We start from the raw sequence: 24,081 nt of genomic DNA, 5'->3' as shown, positions 1-24,081 counted from the left end.
GTTGCAAACATGGGGCCCTTATTTCCCTCTACTCTCTTGAACCTCCATGCCCCCTTTCACCTATTTAAAATATTTGAAATTGTTGGTAGTGCAGTGGATTTAACAGTTCCAGGATCTTTTCCAAGAGCTTTGGGCCACCTTTTCCTCTGACACACATGTGCACATGTGCGTTTCATCTTGTATTACATCACCACACAATGACATTACTGCACCCATGGCAACGTTTTTGACCCAGATCAAGGCATCAGCAAAGGCCTGGGCTTTTCCTGACGGTCCCAATTCTCTCCTCCGGCCCTGCCCTTCAGCTCCATTCTACCTCCTGTAACACTCTGGTTACACTCTTCTTGATCCCATCTCACATTCTGTTATCCTTGCTTAAGATGACCATATGTCCCGTTTTGAACGGGACCATTCCATTTTTAGATCCCATGTCATGTTGTCCCCGCACACAGCTTCAGGATGCCGAAATGCCCCGTTCTCAAGGACAGCGTCCCAAAGCTATTCGTGGGGCCAATGGGACAGGTGATCACTTCCCCTTCCTCCCTGCCATGCCAAAGCCAGCCTCCCTCCTTCCCTCCCTCCAGCACCTGATTCAAACCCCCCCCCCCCGGTCCACCGCCGCCGCTTGCCAGCCTCTCTCCTTACCTCCCTCCAGCACTGATTCAACACCTCTCCCCCCCAGTCCGCCATTGCTGCTGCATGCCAGCCTCTCTTACCTCTCTCCAGCGCCGATTCAACCCCTCCCCCCCAGTCCGCCGCCACTGCTTACCGCCCAGAAGCCTTCTTCCCGATGTCAATTCTGACGTCGGAGAGGATGTTCCGGGCCAGCCAGACAGCAATTGGCCGGCCCGGAACTTCCTCTCTGACGTCAGAATTGATGTCGGGAAGAAGGCTTCTGAGCTGCAAGCAGCAGCGGCAGCAGACCGGGGATAGGGGTTTAATCGGTGCTGGAGGGAGGTAAGGAGAGAGGCTGGATTTAGTGCAGCAGGGAGGGAGGGAGGAAGGCAGGCAGGCAGGCTGGGGCGTGGCAGGGAGGGAGGGAGGTAGGCAGGCAGGCTTCAGGGGAGGGGGTGGGACAAAGGCTGGTAGGCAGTGGAGGGACATAGGAAGGAGGCACAGAGGGCACTAAGGATATAGGAAGGAGTCATTGGGGCACTAAGGGCATGGAAAGGAGGCACAGAGGCACTAAGGACATGAGAAGGGGCTAGGGTAGGATTGGGGGCGGGACTGACAATTAATAGATGTCACGTTTTGATGAAAAAAAAATGGTCACATTATCCTTGCTATCTGTCATATCCTCAACCTGTCCATTTCCACTGCGACTGATCCTGATGCCTTCAAACATGTGGTGGTTAAGCCACTTCTCAAAAACCCTAGCTGGACCCTACTTGTCCCTCCAACCATTAACCTGTCCCCCTTCCTCCATTCCTATCTAAGCACACTGTCCTCCGTCGCTGCCTTGACTTCCTGTCATCTTGACAGACTCTTGATCCTTTACAATCTGGCTTTCACCCCCTACACTCCACAGATTCTGCCCTTACCAAAGTCTGCAGTGAGCTGTTTCTGGCCAGATCTAAAGGCCTTTACTCTATCCTCATCCTTCTTGACCTGTCTGCTGCTTTTGATACTGTTAATCACTGTTTACTCCTTGATACGCTATTCTCGCTTGGATTCCACAAATCTGTCATCTCCTGGTTTTCTTTTCCTGAGTTTCTATTTGGCTGTGAAGTTTTGTTTTTTTTCCTATTGCTTAGTTTGGCAGTAATTGCAGCCAGGTGTGGACTATTGGGAGTGTGTTCCTGGGCAGAAGGCTCAAGAGCCCTAGAAGTCAGACCAAGAGGATTGGCATTTATTTTGAGAGTATTTTTTTTTTTTTTTTTTTAAATAAATGCTAATATGTAAACTTTTTCTCATTTGTGTAAATCAGACCATACTTACCACTCCAACCAGGAGAAAAAGGAACAACTTTCCTTTCTTTGAAGCATTTACCAGCATAAAGCCATTACAGGACCTGACCAAATCTGTGAGACCACCTGCAGCTACAACTCAGTGGTGCAGTTTATGGTGTATCATCTTTCCGTTTGGCATTGCATGTTTCTCTGTAAAGTTTTTTTTTAAATTTTCATGAAAACTGTGGTGTGGATTGCCTTTGTGATTTACAATTGCCAGCCTGACTATTTTGCTTTAAGCCCAGTGAAAGGGCAAAATAAAGACTACTTTTTCTTTACACTGACTATTTTGTATGGTGGTAATTTTTGGCTACTACAGCCAGCATATCGGTTGGTCCTGGATAAGCTCCTGGACCAGTGTTCACTCCTAAAGGTTACCCTAGTTCCAGGGGAACATGCCAGGGATCCGAATCTAGTTCCCACCAGCGCCCTCTGCTGTCCTGATTAGAGACCTGGTGGGCGACAAGATATTGAACACACTGAGGGTTGTGCTCATTATATCTATTACAGGACATGGGAGTTTTTGTACCTGTGATGTGTTTGCCTCTTCTGATTTGAATATCAGTAGTCGGTAGCCAGTGGTGGTTGGCTACTGTTGCCTTTCATTTATTCTGTGCAACACTGAGGTTCTTTTCTCCCTTAGCGTTCTGAAGTCTTTTTGATCTCTTTAATTTTGAATGTTTTATTTATTTTTTGTTGTTAGATTTTTTTAGGTGCCATATATAGAATCTGGCCCTCAATGGTTCTGGAATTCATTGCCAGAGGATACGGTTACAATAATTAGTGTAGCTGGGTTTATAAAAGGTTTGGAAAAGTTCCTGGAAGAAAATTCCATAGTCTGCTATTGAGACAGATTTAGGAAAAGCTACTGCTTGTCCTAGAATCCTGCTACTATATGGGATTCTGTCAGCTACTTGTGACCTGGATTGGCTACTATTGGAAGCACGATACTGGGCTAGATGGACCATCGGTCTGACTCAGTTTGTCTATTCTTATATTGTTATGTCCCCCTAGTTCAGTTCTCAGGTAAACCTTACAGGCAGTTACAAACTGCTTCTAAACTGTCAAAGTAGGGGTTCCCAAACCTGCCCTGAGGGAATCTCAGCCAGTCAAGTTTTCAGGATATCCAGAGTAAATATGCATGAGATAAATTTGCATATCAAGAAGGCAGTATAGGCAAATCAATCTCTTACATATTCATTGTGGATATCCTGAAAACCTGACTGGCTTAGGTTTGGGAATCACACTGTTAAAGACATGGCAGAGATGTACTGAGATACTGGTCTTCCTACAACCGGCTAACCTCTAAAATATATCTGTGTTGACAAATAATAATGGTGCTTGCTGATATTTTTCCCCAGCAAAGAAGAAATTAAAATCTATTTAAAGCCATTGCTGGGTTGAATAGTTATTCAGCGATTTTGCAAACTTTTCAAATAGATGCAACAAATGGGGTTTTTTTTTTAGCTTTCACAGGCTGATAACATTCCCTTCACATTCTGTACCTAACAACAAGCAAAAATGCATGATATCCACAGAACAAGAAAAATGGGTTTCCATAAGAAACCACCAGAGTAAAATGACTCCTAGCTCTCCAAACTAGAAAGCAACTTTGTCATTTGCTATAATGTAATGCATCCACACCGGTAAAAACTGAAATGGTTGTCATTGAAAGCAATGCATAATCCATCCTCTAGGGCAAATTCTATGATCAGTAAATGCTCTTCTTGCCGGTTTACTTAGTGCAGAGGGCAACGACAGGCAGCTGAGGAAAACAGGCTTTAATAGGTTAATAAGACATCAGAAAAGTCAGATTAGCATGCCCAACATTAATGGTTACTGCTTTTCCTGATATTAGAATGGCTGGAAAGTTTTAGAGCAAATTGTGGGACAATTAGACACAATTAGATTTGCAAATTTCTGTGACAGATGTTACAGATGAACACACACAGCACAATTCATTTCAGACCTACTGCTTGGGGTCTTTCTGGAAATTGTATTACTCTTTTTAGTTATTTAAACCTGTTTCATCATTAAGATAAGGTCACATGGAATGACGTGGCTTGTTTTGCGGAACAATTAGGAAGACCTCCTCACATGTTCCCAGATTTGCAGTGAGCAATCTGAAGTCACTTTCTGTTAAATAACTTAAAAGTTCATGAAGATCTTTAAGTGAAAACTGTTTAAAGCCTCCAATTGATGTTTCCCATCTTTGGTTTCCTGTCATGTTACTGCCTTTTCTTTATTAGTCATCATCCTTTTAGCATATGCACACAGAATATAGTGGAAGAAAGAAAAGAGATATGCTGGGAAGCATAAGAAGAGGAACAGGGGAGAGGGGAGGGAGGAAAGCAATGACAAACATGGGAGAATGCAAGGTGAAAGGGAGGGAAGAGAAAGAAGAGAACAGAGAAAGACGGATTTATTCCAATGGGGAGTAAATTTACCCTCTGCACTTCTGGGAAAATAAGTTAGTGGCGTGGGTGGTTGAGTGCACCTGCTGTTAATCAAACTCTTCATTGTGTCCTAGAAGTAGCAATTTGTAATGAGCTCAGCATTCCCAATTAGAATTTTTCTTTTATTGGACTAATGTAATACATTTTTTGATTCAACTTTCAGTTTTTGGCCTTCAGAAGCTAGTTATAAAATATAAAAATCTTATTTAATTTTTTAAAGTGTGATTCCTATATTTGGGGAAGAAGGTGAACCATTTCTGAGCACTTGGATCAAATTGATTTTTTTTTTGGGGGGGGGATGGGGGAGGGGGAGGGTGATCTAAGTAGCTATGACAGTGGAGCTAAGTGAAAAGAGAAAAGCAGGAAGAGCCAGGTCAAAGAGAGGAGGATGATCCGTGGAGGCAGAATTAAAGCAGCTAACTGGAATCCTGCTGCAATCCTTTCTCTCATCCAAAGGTTCAAGCAATACCTTCTCTTAAATTCCTGTGATATACTGGCTCAGGAGCATAGTGATCCAAAAGCGCACTCTGTGCAGCATGTCCCAACCGCTCCTGCCCTACCCACCACAAAACAGCCAAGCAAGGGAGGCCAATAGCCAGAGTGCAGTTTTGGCACCCCACCTTTCTTGCGACCAGTGCAGTTGTACTGGCCACACATAGCTAGCTAAAGTCCTGTGATGGTTAGTTGCCTCATAAGTTTAGCCTGTCATCCCAAAGGAGACCAGAACGGTTTACAAGGTACATTCACAGTATGGTCGAGACAGGACAGAGATGACACAACTTACATTATAGACATGACAAAAACATGTGGAGGGGCATAATCAAAAAAAGCGTCTAAGTCCCCTTTTGGCCTAAGTCCTTAAACGTTCAATCCAGAAGCAGGGAAAGTGTCCATAACCAAAATATACGTCCATGTTTTGATTATGGCCTTCCTCTGCCTAAATGCCCAATCTCCACTACGTCTAAAAGTACACCCACAGCACGTCTACACTTTTTAGCCATAATGAAAGAAAAAAACGCCTAAGCCCCAAACGTCCAACAGAACAGCTTTTAGGCGAAGGAGGAGCCAGTCCTTCGCCTAAAAGCTGGATTCTGTAACTGGTGTCTGTCAAAAACAACACCGGTTACAGAATCCCTCCCCCCAAACAACCATCCAGGCAGGAGGGTGCCCAAGCCCTCCTGCCATGTCAAAGCACCAACCCCCCCCCCGACCCCCCAACAACATCGGGGCAAGAGGAAGCCCAAGCCCTCTTGCCCTGCTGAAGCCATGACCCCCGACTCGATCGGGGCAAGAGGGAGCCCAAGCCCTCTTGCCCCGCGGCAGCCGTGACCCCCCCCCGACATGATCAGGGCAAGAGGGAGCCCAAGCCCTCTTGCCCCATGGCAGCCGCGACCCCCCCCCCCCCTGATACGATCGGGCCAGGAGCGAGCCCAAGCCCTCCTGGCCCAGGTGACCTCCCTACCCCCGACTCGATCGGGCCATGTGCCTAAGGCCCCGCCCACAGGAGGGGCCTAAGGCTCCAGGGCCTATTCTAATTGGCCCAGGCGCCTTAGGCCCCACCAGTAGGCGGGACTTTGGTTAGACTGGGCCAATCCAGCTCCATTCTTCTCTGGGCTGCCTGCCGGACGGACAGGTTTGGCACCCGTCTGTCCGGCCAACCTAACAAAGGTACGGGGAAGGGGGGTGGAGGTGGGGGGGTCGTGGGGTCAGACAGGGGGGTCGCGGTTCGGCTAGGGGGTGCCAATCGTGGGTTCTGTGGGGGGCGGACATTGGGGGGAGGGGGTTTCATCGAGGGCAGGAGGGCCTGGGATTCCTCCTGCCCATAATGTAGTGGGGGGTGGGGGTAGGGGGGTCGCCTGGGCCAGGAGGGCTTGGGCTCCCTCCTGGCCCAATTGAGTCGGGGGGTAGGGAGGTCGCCTGGGCCAGGAGGGCTTGGGCTCCCTCCTGGCCCGATCGTATCGGGGGGGTCACGGCTGCCGCGGGGCAAGAGGGCTTGGGCTCCCTCTTGCCCCGATGTTGTGTGGGGGGGGGAGTGATCCATCGTGGCAGGAGAGATGCCTCATCTCCCCTACCGCAATGCCATCACTCCTCTACTGGAACTGCCGCGGGTCGCGGCAGTTCAGGTAGAGGAGTGATGACATCGCAGTAGGGGAGATGAGGCATCCCTACTGCCGTGATGGTTAGGTTGCCGGGCCACTGAACTGATGGCGCCAGCGGCCATCAGCTCAGCAGCCCCTTTTTCGGCACTTAGACCTGGTTTTATTTCGTCTAAGTGAAAAAGGTCTAAGTGCCGACTAGGCAACCTTTAACTGTTTTGGTTATAGGTGTTGTACGCCTAGGTGTAGGTCGGCCCACCTCCCGCCCACTGCCCGCCTTTTCCCCTCCTCTAAACACACCTCTTTTCTCTCTGTGCGTTTAGTGGCAGGAGAAAGGCCTAAGCTGTTTTTAGATACGTCTAAAAACCAGCTTTGGTTATCGGTACTTGGACGATCAGGCATTTTGATCGTCCAAGTAGCCACTTAGGACACTTTTTAGACGTTTTTTTTTTTATTATTATTACCCCCACAATTTTATGCAGCATCTAGATGAGAGTAGGTAGCACCGTTACGTTGAACTCTGAATGACGTTTCTGGGTGGATGTCATCAAGATGCTGGATTTGTAAAGAGGAAGGTTTTCACGGCCTGACGTTGAGAAAAGGTTTGTGGGCCGTCGACGTGCAATCGCTGCACGCTGGCCCTTCCCTTCTCTTCTTTGAATGGCAGTGCAGTGGAGGAGGAATCGGCGGAGGGTAGGCAGGCTTCATCAGCGCAGCAAGGAGGGAGGAAGACAGTGTCCGGCATGGCAGGAAGGACAAAGGCTTGGAAGGCAGGGAGGAGGAGGAGGCACGAACTTGGTACATGGTAGGGAGGGAGAATGAAGGACAAAGGCTGGAAGGCAGTGAGGAGGCATGAACTTGGAACATGGGAGGAAGGAAATAGAAAGGGACAATTGTTGGGCCTGAGTGAAAAAAGGAAGGAAGGAGACTCATGAAATCACCAGACAACAAAGGTAGGAAAAATGATTTTATTTTCAATTTAGTGATCAAATTGTGTCAGTTTTGATCATTTATATCTGCTGTGTGTATTGTGTGTATATGAAAAATGAAAGGAACAGCCTGGCAGGAAAGGGGAGACAGGGTGCAGAGCCTGGCAGGGAGTGAGGGGGCGAGTGCAGAGCCTGGTATATATTAGTACATAATTTGGTTCAGAATGGTTTTTTTTCTGGTTTTCCTACTCTAAACCTAGGGTGTGTCTTATGGTCTGGGGCGTCTTATAAAGCGAAAAATACGGTACATAATAGCAACAAATAATACATAAGAAAAAAAGTACAGCAAAACAAAAAAAAACATCATTAAAGCATATCAAAAGTCCGCAATGCTAACCAACCCCTGAAGCAAAAACAACAAAAAAAAGTATTTCTTTTTTTTTTTTTCTTTCCTTCCCTTTTTTCCATTCCATATCAAATTTGTCCCTTCTTTTCCTATTCTTTTAATCTTCCCCCTTCCTATACTTATCTTACTCTTTCCTTACAAACAGAATCAGGCCCTATGGATGCTCTGCATAGAGCGTTTTTTTATAGATCGCTAGCTTAATGCCTGATGGCACCTAAGTTTCGGCATGGAACTGGTACAAATGCTGGCACACAACTAATGGTGGTTGAGCATGTAAATGACCCTATTGCGCCTAATGTCTGTGAACACCTCTTACCCACCCATGACCACACCCTTTTTCAATTGCATGCTATAAAATTTAGGCGCACATTATATAGAATATGGTACAGTGCAAATCCATGCATAAACCCAAATGGCTGCAATTAACACTAATTACTGTTAATGACTCATTAATTAGTTTATGTGGCTCTGGGATCTGCACCCAAATTTACATATTCAAATCTATAAAGAATCCAGGGGTATGTCATTCATGAGTGCTTTCAAGTGACACGGGAATGTGGAAACCCAGCTACAGAATTGCCCTTTTAATAAATGTGTTTGAAAATCAGGCTGTTTGCTTTTTCCTTATAACATCGCCAAAGCCTACACTTACATTGCTGCAACTAACTCCTCACAGATCTCTCATAGGACCATCAATCTCCATTACAGTCTATTCAAAATTCAGCTACATGACCTACAGTGCTGAGAAAAGGTTTGTGAACCTCCTAGCATCCTGTGTTTCTTAGTACAGTTTATAATGAAAACAGGATTAGATTCTAATCTAAACCCTGATAGGAAAGATAGATAGCCCTGCTAAATAGATAAGTGAGGCAGAAAGGATATTGTTTGATGATTTATTCAACAGATGTAGCAATAGCTACCCTCGTGTGAAAAGGTCTATGAATCCTTCATTCAATAACCCGTGGCACCCCCTTGAACAGCAATTAAACATTTCCTGTAACTGTTGATCAATCTCATCAATTTTTAAAAAGGATTTATATGATTGCTGGTGGCCAGTATTCATATAAACCAACTATCTATAAATATTCAGCTCACTTATGGAGAGTGGTCAACTGAATATCTGCATAGAGATGGAGTGGAATTTATGTATTTATTTTTTGTAATTTTTGTAATTTGTAAAGCGGTTTATTCAAATATATTCATTTAAAGTTATAAAAAACATACTGATAGCACAAACTCGACAAAACAAAATAAAACAGAAACCCTACTCTGTATACAGTGCTCTCTAACATAACAGAACTGATCTACTCTACATTGCAATTCAAGAAAATTCCCGCACAAAAGATGAGCCTTTAACAATTTTTTGAAGCCTAAACCACTAGCACACAAGTAGAAGTGGCCTGGCATTGCATTCCACAGTGCTGGACCTGCCACAGAAAAAGCAGATTTTCTGGCATAATTAAGGTGACCATACGTCCCGTTTTGAATGGGACCGGCCCGTTTTCAGACCCCCTGTCCCGTTGTCCCCACACACAGCTTCGGGATGCCGAAATGTCCTGTTTTCAGGGACAGCGTCCCGAAGCTGTGCTCGGGGACAGGCGATCATTTCCTGTCCCTGCCTGCCGTGCAAAAAAAAAAAAAGCCTCCCTCCTTCCTTTCCCCCGGTCTGCTGCTATCTTATCATCCTGCTGCTGCTGCTAACGCCGACACGAAGTCTTCTTTCCGACGTCAATTCTGACGTCGGAGAGGATGTTCTGGGCCAGTCAATCGCTGCCTGGCTGGCCCAGAACATCCTCTCCGATGTGAGAATTGACGTTGGAAAGAAGACTTCATGTTGGCGTTAGCAGCAGCAGGGCGGTAAGATAGCAGCGGACTGGGAGAAAGGAAGGAGGGAGGCTTTTTTTTTTGTTGTTTTTTTGCGCAGCAGGGAGGGAAGGAGGTAGGCAGGCAAGCAGGCTGGCTTTGGCCAGGGAGGGAGGGAGGTAGACAGGTAGGCAGGCTGGCTTCGGGGGTGAGGGTGGGAAAAAGTCTGGAAGGCAGTGAGAGGGACATAGGAAGGAGGCACTGGGGGTACTAAGGACATGGGAAGGAGGCACTGGGGGCACTAAAGACATAGGAAGGGGCACTAAGGATATGGGAAGGAGGCACTGGGGGCACTAAGGACATAGGAAGGAAAGAGGGAGGGAATAGAAAGGGACAATTCTTGGGCCTGAGTGCAGAAAGAAAGAAAGAAAAGAAAGGATGCACAGTCAGAAGGAAACACAACGAGACACTCATAAAATCACCAGACAGCAAAGGTAAGAAAAATGATTTTATTTTCAATTTAGTGATCAAAATGTGTCAGTTTTGAGAATTTATATCTGCTGTCTATATTTTGCACTATATTTGTTTATTTTTCTATAGTTACTGAGGTGACATTACATATTTTAAAGTCATCTGCCTTGACATCTTTGAAAGGGGCGGCCCTTTCCAGCTGACTCGCATCTTCACAGCTTCCAGTTAGGTTCCTGATGAAGGGTTTGCCTCTGAAACTAGTCTGGTTGAACCTGGTGTTCTGTTTTGTTATATTTTGAGCTTCAGACTTGTCACATTTCTCAGTTAAGTTGGTTTTCATTTTTTGGTTTTAAGTTTTGCTGGGGAGCTGGCTGGATTGGATCTGTGAGGGGCCGCTTAGAGGTTTGCTTTGTTCTCACCCTATTTATATTTATAGTTGCTTTAAGTTGAGAGTGATTTCACTTGATTTGATTACTGCACACATTGGGGGGCCCAGTGATGGTGTGCGGGTGGGGGTTGTTAACCTCTGCCTGGTTTGTGAAGCGTTGGAGCTTGTCTCCCGTTGCTGCTTGGACACACTGAGGGCTCCCCATATATACATAAAATATCTTTGTTGCTTAGTGTTATTGGGTGTTTCATTTCCTCTAAGTGACCCCTTGCTGGAACCTTTGACTATTCTATTCTGCCTATAATGTACATCAGGCCATCCTTCCATATCCAACAACATAGAGTTTACTGATCTCATTGACCAACTTGGACGGCAAAATACCAAAGCATTTCCCTGTACACCACAAGATGTATAAGTGACAATACTTTATACTGTATCTGAAAATGGATAGGTATCCGGTGTTACTGTTTCAAGATTGGGGAAATGTGTCCACAGTAAGAAACATCTGCTAACAATTTCACAGCTGAATTCTGAACCACCCATAATGCCTTCACTCAGACATTCACCATTTCCAGATATAGGGCATTGCAGTAGTCCAATACCGTAGAGAATGACACAGAGGAAAAAATTATCACCGTTCCTGCCCTGTCCCCATGAGCTCAGTCACCATTCTTGCCCCTTCCCCACAAGTTCAGTCCCCATCCCTGCCCCGTCCCCGCGAGCTCAGTCCTTGTCCCCGCCCCGTAAACTGTCAGATCCCATCCGCACAAGCCACGAATAGTTATGATTTTATAATAAACTTATTTTATTAAAGTATAAAAAGAGTCAATATTCTGTACAATTATCATTTTATAAACACAAATAATACAGAGCAAGGATCAATAAAATCTCTGTCTCCCCTCCCTTTCACAAATATCCCCTCCACTATTGTGAAAACTGAACAAACCAAATTACTACAGAAAGCTACATAGAAAAATTAAGCTAACAGAATACTTCAGTTACACATGGCAGGAATAGTGTTAGGGGAGAGCAACTAGTGCAATTGACCCCTGGTCAGAGAGAGAGCCCTAAGCCAGCTAGAAGCTAAAAAAGCACAGCCTGGGCTTTGTGGTTCCCAGTTATGTCTAATACCAGCTCTAGCAGGATACATATTTCAAATCTGAAATATTCTAATCACAAAATCTAAAATAAATTTATTTTTTTCTACCTTTTGTTGTCTGGTAATTTTATTCTTCAAATCACATTGGTCTCAGGCTTTGGTTTTGGGTTCCTTCTCTCTTCATCGTGGCATGGCTGGCTCCTGAAGGTAAAATAGGCCCAAGAGGAGCTGGGGAGGAGATGCCGAGTCTGACATGGGCGCAATTTTTTTACCACAGGAGCAAGACTTTTCACTGCTTCCACGGAGTGGTGAAAGGTCTTGTCCCCATTCCCGTGGAGCGGTGAAAGGTCTTGTTCCCATTCCTGCAGTAAACCAGTTGCAAATGTCTCCATTCCTGTGACTTACTGCGGTGACCACGGTTTACTGCGGGAAACGGTCCCCATGTCATTCTCTACTCTGCTCTCCCTAAAATCCAACAATGCAGTGGTGTAGTAAAGAAGGGGTAGGGTGGACCACCTCAGGCACCATTCTAGTGGGGGCACCAGCACCTCTCCTCCTTTCCGCCTCATACCTCTTTCACCGGCACGAGCAACATCTCCAACCTGCTGCTCGCACCGATCTCAACTCTCCCTCTGTTACAGTTATGTGCCCAACTGCCACTTTTAGGTGCCACTATTTCCACTGGCCACGGACATGGGGTAAGCGTGGTTGCACCAAAAATTTGGTGCCATTTGTGGAATTTAGGGGTAAATGAAAAACAAACATGCAGCAAGTACAAAGCCTGTTCTCCAAATGGATGCACTTAACCACCTCCTATTTGAATGACAAGTGACAGTGCAGTTTCGAGTACCATGTGCAATTATTCTATAACAGATTTGGCATGCAACTCTGCTATCATAGAATATTAGCTTAGCACTCAGTGTTTTGGCGCCTGAATTTTAGCAATTTATAATGAATTTACCCCTTACATACTGAATTTATTGGATTTAGGGAAGGGGGATTCATCAACAGGTGCTACCACATTAGCACACATTCACTGCATTAGCATGTGCTAATAACTGGTATGCGATAACTAGAGATTTCTTAGAGATCAGACTCCACAGGTGACCCTTGAGGGAAGGCATGCTGGCCTAGTGCCTAACCCTCAGTAAGCCTGGTTCTAAGAGAGAGGTTGCAGAGCACAGGTGTCAAAGTCGGTCCTCGAGGGCCGGAATCCAGTCGGGTTTTCAGGATTTCCCCAATGAATATGCATGAGATCTATGTGCATGCACTGCTTTCAATGCATATTCATTGGGGAAATCCTGAAAACCCGACTGGATTACGGCCCTCGAGGAGGGACTTTGACACCCCTGTTGTAGAGGCTCAACTTACGAACTGCATATATAATTTGCATATATTTGCTTGAGGAGAGAGCTGCTGACTAAAAGGGGAGTGTGTGGTGCAGTGGTTAAAGCTACAGCCTCAGAACCCTGGGGTTGTGGGTTCAAACACATGCTGCTCTTTGTGACCCTGGGCAAGTCACTAATTCCCCCCCCATTGCCCCAAATATGTTAGATAGATTGTGAGCCCACCAGGACAGACAGGGAAAAATGCTTGAGACCTAAATAAATCCATGTAAACCACTCTGAGCTCCCTTGGGAAAACAGTATAGAAAATTGAATAAATAAAATAATAGACTTCTATGGATCTGTTTAGGAACTTTTTGAGACTTTGGGGAGTAGTAACATAGAAATATGATGGCAGATAAAGACCAAATGGCCCATCTAGTCTGCCCAATCGCAGTAACCATTATCCCTTTTCTCTCCGAGGGATCCCACGTGCCTATCCCAGGCCCTTTTGAATTCAGACACAGTAAGTGGGAGAAAGGCCTGGAAAACTGTTAAGTCAAGCCAAGCTCACTATACTTCAAGGGAGTGTGAATCCTCTCACCCTAACTGAAAAGCGTTCCTTGAGGCTCTGGCTGGTCTCAACCTCTTAGCTTGAGACTGAACTCTGAGGACTTTCTTAGAGATCAGTCTCCACAGGTAACCCTTGAGGTTAATTCCCTCCTGCCCTCAAGGCTCTTCAGCCAACCAGGAACAGGGCATTGCTTTGGTAGGATTTTTCTATTCTTTCTTTTTTACTTCCAGGTGTAAGAACTTCTGCAACCACAGTATGGCTGGGAAACATTATGTCACCAAAGCTGTTACTCAGGTGAAAGCTTCAGTCTCTGTGCAGACAGAAAATGTTACCCAGGAAGAGGAAGTGGTTCCATGTGCAAGCTGTCTTCAGCTTGAATCCCTCATGAAGGAAGTAAAGGAACTGAGAGAGGACGTGGCAAGACTGAGAAGCATCCGTGAGAATGAGAGGTATTGATGAAATGGTTCATGAGGCAATAAAGATTTCCAGGAGTAGGGGAGAAGAGGCTGTGCTGAGGGAAGATAGTTGGACTCAAATTATGGAACTCTGCAAAATTGGTTACTATAACTTTACCCGCTGTTGAACTAAAGAACTCGTATGCTGCCCTGGAAGTGGAGGAGATGAGAGCATCCCAGGGAGAGGAAGGACCAAAGCTTGAAATCCCCCAAATTGCTGGATCTGTAACCACTAGGAGACGTAAGTTAGTGATTGGTGATTCCCTTCTGAGGGGTACAGAAACATCCATCTGCAGACCAGACATGATGTCCCGGGAGGTATGCTGTCTGCCTGGTGCTAAAACCCAAGATGTTACGGAGAGATTGCCAAGACTCATCAAGCCTGATGACTATTATCCGATGCTGCTCATCCACGTTGGCACTAATTATACTGCCAGGTACGCCTGCAAATGTATCAAAAGTGACTTCATGGTTCTGGGAGAGAAAGTGAAGCAGTCAGGTGTGCAGATGCTATTCTCATCCAACCTTCCTGTTGAGTGTAAGGGCAGGTCAGAGAAGCACGCATCCTGGAGATGAATGCGTAGCTACATGGATAGTGTTGTTGAGAGCATTTTGGCTTCCTGGACCATAGGATGATTTTCCAAGGGCTGCTGAGCAGGGATGGTATACATCTATCAAAGAAGGGAAAAAGTGTCTTCAGTAGCAGGCTGGCTAATCTGCTGAAGAGGGCTTTAAACTAGAAATGATGGGGCAGGGTGATCAAAGCCCTTAGGTGAGTATAAGCCCTTAGGTAAGTAAATCACTGAATACCTCTACAAGGATGGGAAAAGGGGGCAATGTCTGGAAAGCAGTATATACTAATGGTCAAAGTATGGGAAACAAAATTCTGGATCTAGAAGCTGTGATGGAAGAAGATGAGTTGGATATAGTGGTGATCAAGGAGACGTGGTTCACAGAGAACCATGACTGGGATGTAGTTATACAGAGCTATAATCTGTTCAGTAAAGATAGGGTAGGAAGAAAAGGAGGGGGAGTAGTGTTATATGTTTAAAGACCATATTAAAGCCACACAATTGCAGGATCTGCAAGGCAAGGAAGAGGCACTGTAGATCAATTTGGAAAGAGGGAATGGTAAATATATTTACATTGGTGTGATATACAGACCTCCTTCACGGATGGAAGAAGTGGACAGAGATTTAATAGTAGACATTCAGAATATATCTAAAAATGAGGAAGTTTTACTAATAGATGATTTTAACATGCAGGATGTTGATTGGGATTACAGGACTGGAGGCAACATGGATTCACTAAAGGTAGGTCTTGTTAAACAAATCTGATCAATATCTTTGACTGGGTAACCAGAGATTTGGATAGAGGGAGTGCGTTAGATTTGATATATTTAGATTTTAGCAAAGCTTTTGACAGTGTTCCACACGGACGTCTAATAAACAAACCGAGTGCTCTCGGGATGGGTACCAAAGTGACAGGCTGGGTCAGGAACTGGATGAGTAGAAGATGACAGAGGGTAGTGGTCAATGGAGATTGCTCTGAGGAAAGGGATGTTGCCAGTGGTGTGCCTCAAGGTTCTGTTCTTGGGCCTGTTCTTTTTAACTAATTTATATGCGATATTGCTGAAGGGCTGTCAGGTAAGATTTGCCTCTTTGCAGATGATACCAAAAGCTGCAATAGACACCCCAAGTGGTGTGAATAACATGAAGAAAGACCTAGAAAAGCTTGAAGAATGGTCTAGAATTTGGCTTCTAAACTTTAATGCTAAGAAATGCAAGGTCATGCATTTGGGCTGCAAAAGCCCGAAGGAATGGTACATTTTATGTGCACAACAGAAAAGCGGGACTTGGGAGTGACTGTATGCGATGATCTTAAGGTGCCCAAACAGGTGATGGTGAAAGCTAGAAGAATGCTAGGGTACATAGGAAGAGGTATGGCCAGTAGAAAAATGAGGTATTGCTGCCCCTGTATAAGACTCTAGTGAGACATCATTTAGAATATTGTGTACAATTCTGGAGACCACACCTTCAAAAAGATATAAAAACGATGGAGTCAGTCCAGAGGAAAGCTACTAAAATGGTGTGGTCTTCATCATAAGACATATGGGGACAGACTTAAAAATCTCAATATGTACAGTATACTGTGGAGGAAAGGTGGGAATGAGGAGATATGATAGAGATATTTAAATACCTACGTGGCATAAATGTGCATGAGTCAAGTCTTTCATTTGAAAGGAAGTTCTGGAATGAGATGGCATGGGATAAAGTTAAGAGGTGATAGGCTCAGGAGTAATCTAAGGAAATAACTTTTTACAGACAGAGTAGTAGATGCATGGAACAGTCTCCAGGAAGAGGTGGTGGAGACAGAGACCTTGTCTAAATTCAAGAAAGCATAGGATAAGCACGTAGAATCTCTTAGAGAGAGGAAGAGATAATGGTTACTGCGGATGGGCCAACTGAATGGGCCATTTGGCCTTTATCTGCCATCATGTTTGTAAACACAAAAGATATCCATAGGAATATAATGAGCATCTAGCCAGTGGTGTAGTAATGGGGAGGGCATAGGCGTTGTCTTGCTGGGGGTGCTGGCACCTCTCCGCCCCCACCACGCTCTCACCCTACTTTCCCCACCCCATACCTCTTTAAAATCTTTGTCAGCACGAGCAACTACTCTAGCCTGCTGCTCGCGCTGGCCTGGCTCCCTCTGAAATCACTTCCAGTTCACGGGGCCAGGATGTGCCATCAGAAGGAAAGCCAACACCAGCGTGAGCAGCAGGCCAGAGAATCTGCTCGTGCTAGCAAAGATTTAAAGAGGTATGGGGTGGGAAGGGAGGGTGCAATTGTGGCATGGGGGGATGCAGAAGGGGCAAGAGTGGGTTGGCGCCGAAGGAGCGGGGAGCAGAAAAGAGGGTGTGGGGGTGCGCCACCATCCCAGGTGCATTCTACCCTCGCTACGCCACCACATGTAGCATTTAGCTCATAGTAATCATTATCGTGCACTAACATGGTTAATACTCATTGATGAATCCCCCCCTAAGTGTTGCTTTCTGTATTGCCAATATTGTCTCATATTTCCTTCTACTTTAATAAAGGCAAATCTTCATATGGCTGTTGCAGCTACCAAATGGTTTTGATCTGAGACGCTATTTCCACTAGTTGCAAAAGCAATCTTTAGGTCTTACCATATTAATCTATAGTTGATTGAAAAGATTTGTTCAGTGATTTGTCCAGTTTCTATTTCATGGGATATAGTACAGGAAACCTGTCTTTTCCATGTGACTTTAGAGGGAAGAGTCCCTGACTGGTGATCATATCTGAATTTCTTTTAAAATTACTAATTTTCTCTCTTCACTAGGCTATGTGGATCTTAAACAGATATTTTAGTATTGTACGAGAGAGATAGCAATGCATTTGTCAAAGCTTCAAATCTTGCTACTGTAACTGATCTCGTACCTGTATGCAACTCACATTGAGCTACTGAAAAAGACACAAGCTCAATCTAAATTCCTTCCTTCTTAAGACCTTTTTCTTGCAACTAGTACGTAAGGAAAGGAAGTAAGATAAGCAAAACGAGAGATGTTCTACAGGGGAGACAACAGTTTCTAAAAAGGTAGAAAATTGTGGTTTTGTTAAATTACTCTATCACTGATCACCTTAAATAGATAATAACAAATATAATATATATAATAAAATTACACTATCAAACTGGCTTCAAAAAGTGCTATTAAGTGAACGCTCAGACCCACAACCTGAACTCTAGTGATTTTTCACGGAGCCAGTTGTAAATGAGACCATCATAGCATGTTCACTGTCTCTGCCACCTGCTTCCCATTACACCTAAAAACTCTACATAGATAAGAAGATTGTTACTTATCTGTATTGCATGGTAGCAAAAATTCAGCTCTGCAACTGCTCTGGGTACATTCTTAAATTCTAAACTGCTGTCATACTTTCTCTGACCCCTCAACCTATATTTCACAGTTGGCTTCTTCCAGAGGGGATACTTAAGGAATAAAACATAATCAATCAGACTACCACCCAGTGAAAAGAAGATCCTACCATCCACTAAGCACAAGAAGCACTAAAATACACCCATACAATTCTCTTCCAAACTTTATAACATTCACTAAACTTCCAAATCACAGCTTACTGGGTAACAGGTCTCCTCCACCCAGCTAACAGACAGCTCCAGCAACTCGATTCCAACACAGGTCACGCCCACTAAGTACCTTCCAGTCTCTGACATCACTCAAAACATCAGAAGATGGACAACCCTCTTAACCAATCAGAAAGGCACAAAAGCGGCCTTTCAATCTCTAAGTTTAAACCAATCAATCTCATTGTTCAACCCCATGGGAGCTCATGTTGTAATAAATACTGAGACACATTGCCTGTATCTTTATTAGCTTTCAGCAGTACAATATCTTTAACATCTTCCACCCTGTGTCCATTCTCCAGCCAATGAGTAACTAGGGGGGCTATAAGACGCTGGCATAGAATATTACTAAGATGCTCAGCAATACGTAATTTTATGACCCGTCTAGTGTGCCCAACATAGAACTTGCCACGGGGCACACTATGCACTATGTCACTGCCTGAGATGAACAATTAGTTCTGGATCTCAAACAGAATTTCTTACCCCCTGATCTCGGTATTGTCAGCTAATCAGTAATTAAAACCTGCTGACAATACACACACTGGCTACAGCTCTTATGGGGCCCCTGATCATGCCCCCGCAGAGTGCCTCTATGCTTTAAAATCTCTGCTAAATGATGTCCTTACGTGAATGCAAACCGTGGGACCTCCCGCATATAATCATGCACTTGTAATAAAGGCCAGTGCTTTAAAATAATCTGTTTGATTTTATGACTTTGGCTGGAGAAGGATAATACACACACTGTGGCACAATCTCCTCCACGCTTTTGGGGTGAAACAACCACTCACGCTGATACCTGCGAGCTCGCTTCCATGCATTTTTGACTATCTTGGGAGAATACCCACGTTCAATGAACTTACTGCACATATGCGTAGCCTGTTGTTGGAAAGCGTTATCACTGGAGCATACCTTCCTAAGCCTAAGGACTTGGCCTACCGGGATGCTGTCCTGTAGGGGTTTCGGGTGAAAACTACCGTAATGAATGATCGTGTTACGATCAGATGGCTTCTTAACTATGGTAGTATCAAAACTCACCCTGGACTCCTGTATTTGTTTTGTAATCTGAATATCCAAAAAAGATATACTCTCACTGTTAATGTTATATGTTAACTTTATATTAGGGTCCATCTGGTTTAGTTCTAAAAGAAACAAATCAAGTTCATCTCGCTCCCCACCCTACACACACAAAAAAAAATAGCTTCAATAAACCTTCTCCATAGGCCCACCTTCCCAAACCATCTGGACCTATACACAAATTGCTCTTCATATTCAGACATGTAGAGGCAAGCGACTGAAGAGGTAACAGTTGCTCCCATCGCTACCCCTTTTGTCTGAATAAAATACTTATCTTCAGATTGAAAATAATTATAACGAATGACAATTTCAGCTAGTGTTCCTACAAACTCTATATGTTTGAATATGAAGAGCAATTTGTGTATAAGTCCATTTATCTATTTAAGGTGATCAGTGATAGAGCTGTTAGTTTATCACCATTGGGTAATTTGAATCTCCCTAGTATATAGTGTTTGTTAAATTACAGTCATATTTCAGGGCTAAGGAGTGGGAAGTGGAAAGAGGTGGAATAATGCTGTAATGTGTGTTAGATTAATGCTTATGGAGCAGGTACTTTGACCGACTCATATTTAGCACTATGGATGTGCATTTACAACGTGCATGTACAAAGTTATGTACACAGGGTAAAAATTTTCAGTTTGTTCTGACATTTTTTTTGCAGCCATCTCACACGTTAATTTTAAAAACATATTTGAATGTGTGCTACTCAATATGCATTAATTCAAAAGCTAAAAAGTGCCCCATGCTCTAACCAGGGAGCTAGTTTTCTTTGTGCTGAGGCCACTTTTAGCACAGCTATAATTTCAATGGCAGTGAGAAAAAAACTTGTCACTGCCATTGCGTTCCTAATCAACATATGGCTGGGAGACATGGACACTCACAAAAGCAGATAGAAGAAAAATTGATGCCTTTGAACTGTGGTGCTAGAGAAGGCTATGAATTCCATGGACAGCTAAGATCACCAACAAAGATGTTCTTGATCCTATAAACTCAGAGTTGTCCCTGAAAGGCAAGATTACCAGGCAGAAACAGACTTATTTTAGACATGTGATGAGAGCGAATTCACTAGAAAAGGAGGTGCTACTCGGAATGGTCAGTAGTAAAAGGAAGCAGGGGAGACCAAAGGCCCATTGGCTGGATACCATCAAGCATGACACAGGAATGAACACCAAACAGTTGAAAGAAGCCATGGAAAACAGGGGAACATGGTGAAGACTGGTCAACAGAGTACCCATGGGTTGGTCACGATTGAATAGAGAGTAGTAGTATTGGTCAACTAGGCCCAGATTCTATACATAGTGCCGTTGCCAGCAGCCATCTTAAAAATGTCCACTGATCGCAAGCCAATCACGCAATGGTGACGTTTATAGAATTGTGGCTTCGGAAAAGGTAGGCCAGGGATTTTAAAGCCTACATTTCTGGTGCCTACCTTTTATATGAATCATGCTTAAGGAGGCAATTTACAATGTCTAACACCACTTCCGCCTACAGTGGCATTAGGCATAATAAAGCACCTCCGTAGGCACAATGCAGGCGCTTTTTAAGGTGCCAGTAGATGCCTACATTTTTCTTTTAAAATGATTTTTTTAAATTTTTTTAAACAGCGTTTTCAACATAAGTTAGGTCTAACTTAAGACACCGTTTATATAATACGGGCTTTAGTCTATTACCAACACCTATTTTCTAGGTGGTAAGGGCTCCCAAACTAACCATGTGTTAACATAAGAATAGCCTTACTGGGTCAGATCAATGGTCCATCAAGCCTGTTCTCATGGTAGCCAATCCAGGTCACTAGTATCTGGCCAAAACCCAACGAGTAGCAACATTCAGTGGCTTCCCCCCATGTCTTTCTCAATAGCAGCCTATGGACTTTTTCTCCAGGAAATTGTCCAAACTTTTCTTAAAATCAGATACACTATCCGCTTTTACCACAACCTCTGGCAATGCGTTCCAGAGCTTAACTATTCTTTGAGTGAAAAAATATTTCCTCCTATTGGTTTTAAAAGTATTTCCCTGTAACTTCATCGAGTGTTAATCATTTAGCATGCAGCAATGTAACTGCGCTAACCGATTAGCACTAGGCACACTTATTTTCCAACCCCAAACACGCTATCTAGTGCTAAAGAAAAGTATTTTTTAGTGTGTGGGAAGAACATGCAGCTCCAAAAACTACTGTGTTCACCTGAGCATGCCCCATGGTAGTAGATTTTAACTTATCCTTCTTCTTTGAAAAAGATACTTATAGCCCCCTCCCCCCCCCCAATTAAAGAAATCTCGTTTTGAGAGAATTGTCATCCTATAGACAATAAATTTTTGGGGGGTGACAATTAAGGAAGGAGTTGTAGCCGATTTTGATTATTTGGGGGGGGGTAGAGGATTTTTTTAACACCTCCCCCAAGTTTGGGGAGAAGAAATATTATTTTGCTGGAATAAATTGGAGAGATAAATAAAAGGAGAATTATTGAAAGTTGGAACAAACTCTAAACAAGAGAAAAAAGGTTATAAAAGATAATATGATCTATCAGTGGGTAATCAGGCCATGGCTGTACTCAGACTTTTACAGATAGCTAAACATCATATACAGCTATTATTGATAGATCATATTTATAGTTTGTAACCTTTGTTCTAGACTGAAATTTTATTCTAAGATTCAATAATAGCCATTTTCTTTATCTCCCCATTTTATTCTAGCAAAAGTATCTTTCATCCTGGATCCAGATTGACTTGAGGTTATGAGAGGTCTACATAAAAAAGAGTTTGCACATTTGCTTCTCTAACCTTCTGCCTGATTCTTTCCCTTTTGTCAAGGAGGGGAGTTAGGAAAACTGAAATGCAGTCTATGAGCTCTTTTAGCTAAAATTTATCCATGCAAACTGGAATTGTTAAGGAGGTGGAATCACAAAAAATACAGTTAATGAGCCTTGGAACTAGCAGGAATGCAACCCACGGCAATGGAAATCACTTAAGAGGAGTGAGATTCTGCCATATTTTCAAAGGTGACTGAGAGGCACCTGAAACAGACATCCCAGTAAGAGGGCTGCAATGGTTGAGAGGTGGATAAGAACATAAGAATAGCCTTCTGGATAAGACCAATGGTCCATCAAGCCCAGTAGCCAGTCTTCAGTCAATTCAGGTCACTAGTACCTGGCAAAAACCCAGAGCAGCAGCATTCCATGTAACTGATCCAGGGCAAGCACTGGCTTCCATGTCTATCTCAATAACAGACTATGAACTTTTCTTCCAGGAAATTTTCCAAACCTTTCTTAAAACCAGCTATGATATCTGCTCATACCACAACCTCTGGCAACGCATTCCAGAGCTAACAGAGTGAAAATATATTTCCTCCTATAGTTTTTAATGTTACTTCATCGAGTGTTCCCTAGTCTTTGTAATTTTTGAAGGAATGAAAAATCGATTCACTTGTACCTGTTCTACTCCACTCAGGATTTTGTAGACTTCAATCATATCTCCCCTCAGCCGTCTCTTTTCCAAGCTGAAGATCCCTAACCTTTTTAGTCTTTCCTCATATGAGAGGAGTTCCATCCCCTTTATCATATTGCTTGCTCTTCTTTGAACCTTTTCTAGTGCAACTATATTTTTCTAGAGATAAGGAGACCAGAATTGTACGCAATTCTCCAGATGAGGTAGGACCGAGATTGTCTGGCAAAGTTACACGAGAAAATGGAGTAGATTCTGCGCCATTCATGGAGGAGAGTGTTTATGAGCAACTTGAAAAACTGAAGGTGGACAAAGCGATGGGACCAGACGGAATCCATCCCAGGATATTAAGGGAGCTCAGAGAAGTTCTGGCGAGTCACATTAAAGACTTGTTCAACAAATATCTCGAGATGGAGTGGTTCCTGGGGATTGGAGGAGAGCGGATGTGGTCCCTATTCACAAAAGTGGTCACAAGGATGAAGCAAGAAACTATAGGCCGGTGAGCCTCACTTCGGTTGTTGGAAAAATAATGGAAGTGTTGCTGAAAGAAAGGATAGTGTACTTCCTTGAATCTAATGGGTTACAGGATCTGAGGCAACATGGCTTTACAAAAGGTAAATTGTGCCAAACGAACCTGAGAGCTGGATAGAGGACATATGCTAGATGTAATTTACTTAGATTTCAGCAAAGCCTTTGACATGGTTCCTCATAGGAGGCTGTTGAACAAACTTGAAGGGCTGAAGTAAGGACCCAAAGTGGTGAACTGGGTTAGAAACTGGCTGTCGGACAGACGCCAGAGGGTGGTGGTTAATGGAAGTCATTCGGAGGAAGGAAAGGTGAGTAGTGGAGTCCCGCAGGGTTCGGTGCTGGGGCCGATCCTATTCAATATGTTTGTGAGTTAAAAGGGTTAGAAGGAAAAGTGTGTCTTTTTGCAGATGATACCAAAATTTGTAACGGAGTAGAAATTGAAGAGGGAATGGAAAATATGAAAAAGGATCTGCAAAAGTTAGAGGAATGGTCTAATGCCTGGCAACTAAAATTCAATGCAAAGAAATGCAGAGTAATGCATTTGGGGATTAATAATAGGAAGGAACCATATATGCTGGGAGGAGAGAAGCTGATATGCATGGACAGGGAGAGGGACCTTGGGGTGATAGTGTCCAAAGATCTAAAGGCGAAAAAACAATGTGACAAGGCAGTGGCTGCTGTCAGAAGGATGCTGGGCTGTATAAAGAGAGGCGTAGACAGTAGAAGGAAGAAGGTATTGATGCCCCTGTACAGGTCATTGGTAAGGCCCCACTTGGAGTATTATGTTCAGTTTTGGAGACCGTATCTGGCGAAGGACGTAAGAAGACTTGAAGCGATCCAGAGGAGGGCGACAAAAATGATAGGAGGCTTGCGCCAGAAGACGTATGAGGAGAGACTGGGAGCCCTGAATATGTATACCCTAGAGG

At 44.0% G+C, this 24,081-nt stretch overlaps 1 protein-coding gene and 1 long non-coding RNA gene across 4 annotated transcripts in view; one reads left to right on the top strand and one right to left on the bottom strand.

The window, feature by feature from the left end:
* The window catches only part of LOC117360355, a 95,706-nt gene extending 93,537 nt beyond the window's left edge, over positions 1-2,169 (top strand). The window contains exon 3 of the long non-coding RNA XR_004539407.1: positions 1,928-2,169. This is a non-coding gene — a long non-coding RNA (uncharacterized LOC117360355). The remainder of the gene's footprint in view (positions 1-1,927) is intronic.
* TMEFF2 (transmembrane protein with EGF like and two follistatin like domains 2) overlaps positions 1-24,081 on the bottom strand; it is a 512,432-nt gene that overhangs the window by 337,709 nt on the left and 150,642 nt on the right. The gene's annotated exons all lie outside the window — the stretch shown is intronic.

This window comes from Geotrypetes seraphini, chromosome 5 (assembly GCF_902459505.1).
Source record: "Geotrypetes seraphini chromosome 5, aGeoSer1.1, whole genome shotgun sequence".
NCBI lineage: Eukaryota > Metazoa > Chordata > Amphibia > Gymnophiona > Dermophiidae > Geotrypetes > Geotrypetes seraphini.
Note: the sequence above shows the minus strand (reverse complement) of the source record. Positions and strands in the feature narration are given on the sequence as shown.